Source organism: Heptranchias perlo, chromosome 13 (genome assembly GCF_035084215.1).
Source record: "Heptranchias perlo isolate sHepPer1 chromosome 13, sHepPer1.hap1, whole genome shotgun sequence".
Lineage (NCBI taxonomy): Eukaryota > Metazoa > Chordata > Chondrichthyes > Hexanchiformes > Hexanchidae > Heptranchias > Heptranchias perlo.
The window spans coordinates 64,600,434-64,608,785 of record NC_090337.1 but is presented as its reverse complement, the minus strand read 5'-3'; the positions used below and the strand labels follow the sequence as shown (position 1 = coordinate 64,608,785).

Here is an 8,352-nt window from a genome sequence, read left to right as displayed (position 1 = left end):
GACAGGGGTACAGAGAGACAGACAGAGAGACAGACGAGAGCAACAGAGAGTCAGAGAGCGACTCGCACTGAGGCCAACTGATAGATACCATTTTCCTCTCTCCATCCCATTGAATCATGCACATTAAAACAATAATCAAAAAATCATGCATGAATGCACAAGTTTTGTAGATGATGAAGTGGAGAAAAACTGGTTGATTTTAATTAACAGTAAATCTTTGACCAGCAAGTGTGACAAAAGGAAGTTAAGAGTTCAGAGGTATGAATCAGAACCTTTTACATAAGACACCTTTAACCTTGATGGAACCTCTACTTCCTTCAGTTATAAATTCAGACAGAGCACCAGAAACTGTTGGCCCAAACAAAAACACTTTATTGAAATGTAAGGAAAACTTTGAGAAATGTCACTCTGAGAATGACATTTAATGCCTGGGCTAACAGGCTTTTACAAGATCACTCTAAGCTCTACACACATGAGCAAAATCACTCCGTTACATTTAATCCCTGGTTAACGCATATGCAAAATTACTCCAAGTGGTACATTTTAATGCCTTGGTTAATACACGCATGTAAAATCACTCCAAGCTCTACATTTAACACATGTGTAAAATCACTCCAAGCTCTACATTTAACATACGTGTAAAATCACTCCAAGCTCTACATTCAACACATGTGTAAAATCGCTCCAAGCTCTACATTTAAAACCTCAGTTAAAATCAGTCTGATCTCTACATTTTAGGTCTTGGTTAACAAGGGAAAAATTTGTCACTTCAGTTCATGAGGAATAAGCCTGTCAGAGGGTGCAAGACTTTACACAGCCACAACTTACAGCTTCTTATTTAGCAGTCTTATTATGCAAGGGTAAACGTGGGGATTTAATGCAACAGTACACACTAAACAGAGAGCTCCCTGCTCTTCTCTTATCAGGCGTTGTCACATTTTGGGCTTTTTACACTGCACGCTGTCTTTGGACTCAGTGTGACCAGCTACTCCTGTTAGTGGACCTCACTTCCCATGTGAACCAGAGTGAGCCTTTACCTGCCCCAATATCTGAGTAATAATGCAATCACCTCAGGCAGGGGGAAGGAGAGAAAAGAATTCCTATGGCTCCTCCCTCCCCCTCACCTCACCTCACCCCTCCGCCCCCCACCCCAGCAGCAAAGGCTGAAGAATAGAAAGAATTAGTTAAAGCTATGTTTCGTAATTCGCATGTTGCATCATGTAATTGGTTGCTCTGTGACTGACTGCAATGGGCCAAATGGCCATTTAAATTGTAAATCCCGCCTTGCATCCCTTGCACCCAGCATCGCTGGTTTGGGAGTGCATCATATGAAGTTATTTGCATCCTAATATAATGCATGCACCCATTTTTGGGTAGATGTATTATTCATCTAAAGTCGCATCCAAAGGGAAATCCCAGACGTGGCATCAGGTGAATGGCTTCCTGCCTCATTTTTCTTCTCTATCCGACTAGGGTACTGGCAGGAGAAGACAGGAAAATCTACTCTTGCAACTTTCATAACTAGATTAGCTGGTTACAGGTGTCACAAACACACATGTTTACCCACACAATACAGCAACCTTAATAAATTTCCCAGGAACAGCCCACATGATGCTCCCACTTCAAAGACCAGTTTGGCGGGTCCCCATCCAAGGATAGTGGCAGCAGTCAACGCACACTCATCAAGGCCTTCTTGATCCATGCTATGTCTTTGCCATATCCTGAGGTATGTTCTTTACAGCTTGCAGAAACAGCTAGCAGTAATCGAGTTTCACCCTGTGTCTGCTGTATCCAGCAAGAAAGGATCCATTAAATAATCAAACATAGACAAAAATGCTTCATTATTGTCATGGATGTACGATGCTCTATACACATGTTGCTACTCGTGTACGTCACACAAAGCCTCTGAATTATAACCATTCAGCTTCCTGGGCCCCTGGTCCAGGCTACAGGCCAAGGGCCCCAGAAAAATAGCAGAGTGAAACCTCCCATGACTAAAGTATAAGCGCAGGAGGTGAGTGTGAAATGTATATTCTTTTTGGTTCTCAGAACGGAGACTAATGTCTCTCTGCTTAGTCTGCCAATCAAACATTTCCAGAGAGGCCATTCCCACCTGTTAAAATTGTAAATGTAACTCTATCACTTAAGAAAGGTGAGACCTATTAGTCTAACATCTGTTGTGGGGATGTTATTGAAATCTATATTAGGGACAGTGTGAAAAATAGAAATTTGAGCTGATTAAAGAGAGCAAACATGGATTTGTAAAGGGTAGGTCATGTCTAACGAACCTAATTGAATTTTTTGAGTCAGTAACTAAAGTAGTAGACTGGGGAATGTCTGTGGATGTAATTTCTATGGACTTCCAGAAGGCAATCAGTAAGCTTCCACAAAAGAGACTGTTAGGTAAAATTAAAGCTCATGGAATTGAAGTCAAATTATTGACCTGGTTAGGAGATGGGTTAGGCGGTAGAAGACAGAGACTAGGGATAATGAGTATGTACTCGAATTGGAAGGAAGTGACTAGTGGTGTCCCACAAGGATCTGTGCTGGGGCCTCATCTATTCACCATATTTATTAATGACTTAGATAACCATATATCCAAGTTTGCCGATGACACAAAGATTGGTGGCATAGTAAGTAGTGTGGATGGGAGCATAAAATTACACAGAGACTTTGATAGATTAAGTGAGTGGGCAAAACTGTGGCAGATAGATTTAAACGCAGGCAAGTGTGAGGTCATCCATTTTGGACCAAAAAAGGATAGATCCAAGTATTTTTTAAATGGTGAAATGTTGGGAACGGTGGAGGTCCAAAGAGATTTAGAGGTGCATGTACACAGATCACTAAAATATAGTGTTCAGGTACAAAAAAAATCAAAAAGGCTAATGAAATGTTATAACTAGAGGGCTTGACTATAAAGGAGAGGGCGTTTTACTACAGCTACACACAGCCCTGATTAGTCCACATCTGGAATACTGTGTACAGTCCTGGGCACTGAACCTTAGAAAGGATATATTGGCTTTGGAAGGAGCGCAGGGCAGATTAACCAAAATGTTACCAGGGCTCCAAGAGTTAAATTAGGAGGAGAGATTACATAAACTAGGCTTGTATTTCCTGGAATATAGAAGGATAGGGGTGATTTGATTGAGGTTTTTAGGATTTTGAAAGGAATTGATAGGCTAAATAGAAACTTTTTCTGCTGGTGGGGGTGTCTAGGACAAGGGGACATAATCTTAAAATCAGAGCCAGGCCATTCAGGAGAGAAGTTAAGAAACACTTCTTCACACAAAGGGTGGTATAAGTGTGGAACTCTCTCCCACTAAAAGCAGTAGCTGCTAGCTCAATTAATAATTTTAAATCTGAGATCGATAGCTTTTTTGCTAGCCAAGGGTATTAAGGGATATGGAGCCCAGGCGGGTGGATGGAGTTAGGATACAGATCAGCCATGATCTCATAGAATGGCGGAACAGGCTCGAGGGGCTGAATGGCCTACTCCTGTTCCTGTGTTCCTCCCCCTACAGCTCATCACCAGAATAGCTGTCAGAAAACATAGAATCAGAGAATGATACAGTGCAGAAGGAGGCAATTTGGCCCATGGTGTCTGTGTCAGATTACATTCCTGGAACTACTTCCAGGAATAACCAATGCTTGAGAAAGCGGTTAAATAAGCATACGGGATCCTGGGCTTTATAAATAGAGGCATAGAGTACAAAAGTATGGAAGTCATGATGAACCTTTATAAAACACTGGTTCGGCCACAACTGGAGTATTGAGTCCAGTTCTGGGTACTGCACTTCAGGAAAGACGTGAAGGCCTTTGAGAGGGTGCAGGAGAGATTTGCTAGAATGATTCCAGGGATGAGGGACTTTAGTTATGTGAATAAACTGGAGAAGCTGGGGTTGTTCTCCTTGGAACAAAGATGGTTGCGAGGAGATTTGATAGAGGTATTCAAAATCATGAAGGATCCAGACAGAGCAGATAGAGAGAAACTGTTCCCATTGGCAGAGCGGTCAAGGACCAGAGGACCTAGATTTAAGGTGATTGGCAAAAGAACCAAAGGCGACATGAGGAAAACCTTTTTACACAGCGAGTGGTTAGGATCGGGAATGCACTGCCCGAGGGGGTGGTGGAGGCGGATTCAATCATGGCCTTCAAAAGGAAACTGGATAAGTACTTGAAAGGCAAAAAATTTGCAGGGCGGGGGAGTGGGACCAGCTGGATTACCCTTGCATTGAGCCAGCTCGGACTCGATGGGCCGAATGGCCTCCTTCCATGCTGTAACCTTTCTATGGATCGAATTTAATAACTTCAGGCGGAGACAATACGAGCAGGCTGCTCTTGTACGTCCCGCCTGCCTCTGTGTTGTGCCTACAAGCTGACACTAAAGAAAGCCACTTGCTAAAACAAAAAGGTATCAAGTCTGAAGTCAGAATAAACTCTGGATTCTCTCCACCAGTCAGTGTTTAATCTGTTCAATTCCAAGAATCCCTCTGGTCACATATTAGAAATCTACAAACGTTTGTCACATTACCTACAATTTTAGCATGCACACTCTACTTAGAACTTATTATCACACAGTTCCCAGCATCATAATCCGGCCCTACATTAGTACAAATGATTTTATAAGTTTCCTGAATGAATTTATGAACAGGACATATTTTATAGTCAATCACATTGCTCCCAGAATCGTGAATAGCGTTATAGACAGGGTCACAGCTCCTGGCCAATACACGTTTCTCGTCTGTTGCGACAAGATTCTGAGCAAAGTGTATATTGGTGCTAATGACGTTAGTCTGAGTTGTTTGAATAACGTTATCCACAGGACGTGTGTTGCCCACAATCACATGATAGCCCTCAGAACGCTTACAAACACAGAACATGTTCCTGAAAATCATTCTGCACCCAATGACAGGTAATCTAATACAAAGTCAAAAGCAAAATACTGAGGATGCTGGAAATCTGAAATATGCTGGAAATACTCAGCAGGTCAGGCAGCATCTGTGGAGAAAGAAACAGAGTTAACGTTTCAGGTCGAAGTCCTTTCGCAGAACTGGAAGATGTTACAAGAGTTACAGTTTTTGAGCAAGTACAGAGCCAGGGAGCGGAGGGGAAGAAAGGGCAGAGGGCACGAGTGATTAAATGACAAAAAGGGATGATGGTGCAAGGCAAGGAATGTGGTAATGGGACAGGTTAAGAAACAAAAGATTGATCAGGAGTAGCTGTAAATGGCAGCAGCAGAACAATTACCAGCACTGGCTGACTGAAAAAATGGGAGCAGTGGTTATGATCTGAAGTTATTGAAATCAGTGTTGAGTCTGGAAGGTTGTAAAGTGCCTAAATGAAAGGTGAGGTGCTGTTCCTTGAGCTTCATTGGAACAGTGTAAGAGGCTGAGGACAGAGAGGTCAGAGTGGGAGTGGGAAGGGGAATTAAAATGGCAAGCGACCGGCAGGTCAGGGTCACACTTGTGAACAGAGCGGAGGTGTTCAGCAAAGTGATCACCCAGTCTGAGTTTGGTCTCCTCAATGTAAAGGAATGTAAGGAATCTTACAACACCAGGTTATACCAACTGTTTTATTTAAAAATCACAAGCTTTCGGAGGCTTTCTCCTTCGTCAGGTGAGCGAGTGTGGGATTCCATGGAAGGTTACCGCATTTATATTCAGAGAACAATACCTGGTGATTACAGATAATCTTTCCAACTGCCCGTTGTCAAGGCAATCAATGTAGAGGAGACTGCATTGTGTGCAGTAGATACAGTATACTGTCTACTGTCAATATACAATCTAATGCAAGGTTACTGCTTGTAACAGGTTACTGCTGATCACCAAGTGATGTTATAAACAGACTGTAGATTGATATAGAATCGATCACACTGATCCCAGTCACCGAGTGAAATATAAACAGACTGTAGATTGATATAGAATTGATCGCACTGATCCCAGTCACTGAGTGATGTTATAAACAGACTGTAGATTGATATAGAATCGATCACATTGATCCCAATCACCGAGTGATAATATAAACAGTCTCTAGATTGATATAGAATCGATCGCACTGATCCCAATCACCGAGTGAAATATAAACAGTCTGTAGTTTGATATAGAATCGATCACACTGATCCCAATCACCGAGTGATGTTATAAACAGACTGTAGATTGATATAGAATCGATCACACTGATCCCAGTCACCGAGTGAAATATAAACAGACTGTAGATTGATATAGAATCGATCGCACTGATCCCAGTCACTGAGTGATGTTATAAACAGTCTGTAGATTGATATAGAATCGATCACACTGATCCCAGTCACCGAGTGAAATATAAACAGTCTCTAGATTGATATAGAATCGATCACACTGATCCCAGTCACCGAGTGAAATATAAACAGTCTCTAGATTGATATAGAATCGATCACACTGATCCCAGTCACCGAGTGAAATATAAACAGTCTCTAGATTGATATAGAATCGATCACACTGATCCCAGTCACCGAGTGAAATATAAACAGACTGTAGATTGATATAGAATTGATCGCACTGATCCCAATCACCGAGTGAAATATAAACAGACTGTAGATTGATATAGAATCGATCACACTGATCCCAATCACCGAGTGATGTTATAAACAGACTGTAGATTGATATAGAATCGATCACACTGATCCCAGTCACCGAGTGAAATATAAACAGACTGTAGATTGATATAGAATCGATCACACTGATCCCAGTCACCGAGTGAAATATAAACAGTCTCTAGATTGATATAGAATCGATCACACTGATCCCAATCACCGAGTGATGTTATAAACAGACTGTAGATTGATATAGAATCGATCACATTGATCCCAGTCACCGAGTGAAATATAAACAGTCTCTAGATTGATACAGAATCGATCACACTGATCCCAGTCACCGAGTGAAATATAAACAGACTGTAGATTGATATAGAATCGATCACATTGATCCCAGTCACCGAGTGAAATATAAACAGACTGTAGATTGATATAGAATCGATCCGACTGATCCCAATCACCGAGTGATGTTATAAACAGACTGTAGATTGATATAGAATCGATCACACTGATCCCAATCACCGAGTGAAATATAAACAGACTGTAGATTGATATAGAATCGATCACACTGATCCCAATCACCGAGTGAAATATAAACAGACTGTAGATTGATATAGAATCGATCACACTGATCCCAATCACCGAGTGAAATATAAACAGACTGTAGATTGATATAGAATCGATCGCACTGATCCCAATCACCGAGTGAAATATAAACAGACTGTAGATTGATATAGAATCGATCACACTGATCCCAGTCACCGAGTGAAATATAAACAGACTGTAGATTGATATAGAATCGATCACATTGATCCCAGTCACCGAGTGAAATATAAACAGTCTCTAGATTGATATAGAATCGATCACACTGATCCCAATCACCGAGTGAAATATAAACAGTCTGTAGTTTGATATAGAATCGATCACACTGATCCCAGTCACCGAGTGAAATATAAACAGTCTGTAGATTGATATAGAATCGATTGCACTGATCCCAATCACCGAGTGATGTTATAAACAGTCTGTAGATTGATATAGAATCAATCCGACTGATCCCAGTCACTGAGTGATGTTATAAACAGTCTGTAGATTGATATAGAATCGATCACACTGATCCCAGTCACCGAGTGAAATATAAACAGTCTCTAGATTGATATAGAATCGATCGCACTGATCCCAATCACCGAGTGATGTTATAAACAGACTGTAGATTGATATAGAATCGATCACACTGATCCCAATCACCGAGTGAAATATAAACAGACTGTAGATTGATATAGAATCGATCACATTGATCCCAGTCACTGAGTGATGTTATAAACAGTCTGTAGATTGATATAGAATCAATCACACTGATCCCAGTCACCGAGTGAAATATAAACAGTCTGTAGATTGATATAGAATCGATCACACTGATCCCAATCACCGAGTGATGTTATAAACAGACTGTAGATTGATACAGAATCGATCGCACTGATCCCAATCACCGAGTGATGTTATAAACAGACTGTAGATTGATATAGAATCGATCACACTGATCCCAATCACCGAGTGAAATATAAACAGACTGTAGATTGATATAGAATCGATCACACTGATCCCAGTCACTGAGTTGCTGCTGAAACCACCTCTAGCTGAAAATCTATCGGTATTTGTCAGATGTAATCACTTTTATTTTTAGAATTATTTAAACTTGATAAACAGCAGGCTCAGGTTTCAGGAATGGCTGTTGCTGGTCACCACCCAACTTTAAAATTACCATCATTAATTGCTTGCTGGCA

The 8,352-nt window shown here is 41.1% G+C and overlaps 1 long non-coding RNA gene across 2 annotated transcripts; it reads right to left on the bottom strand.

Moving 5' to 3' along the window:
* Nucleotides 1-349: 349 nt before the first annotated feature.
* Nucleotides 350-7,036, bottom strand: LOC137331660 (uncharacterized). 2 transcript variants are annotated; one of them, XR_010965531.1, is made up of 2 exons: nt 5,588-7,036; nt 350-4,998 (listed from the first exon to the last, which is right to left on the bottom strand). It is a non-coding gene; the product is annotated as an uncharacterized lncRNA (long non-coding RNA). The 2 variants fall into 2 exon arrangements; XR_010965532.1 differs by having other exon boundaries at nt 5,674-7,036.
* Nucleotides 7,037-8,352: the final 1,316 nt, after the last annotated feature.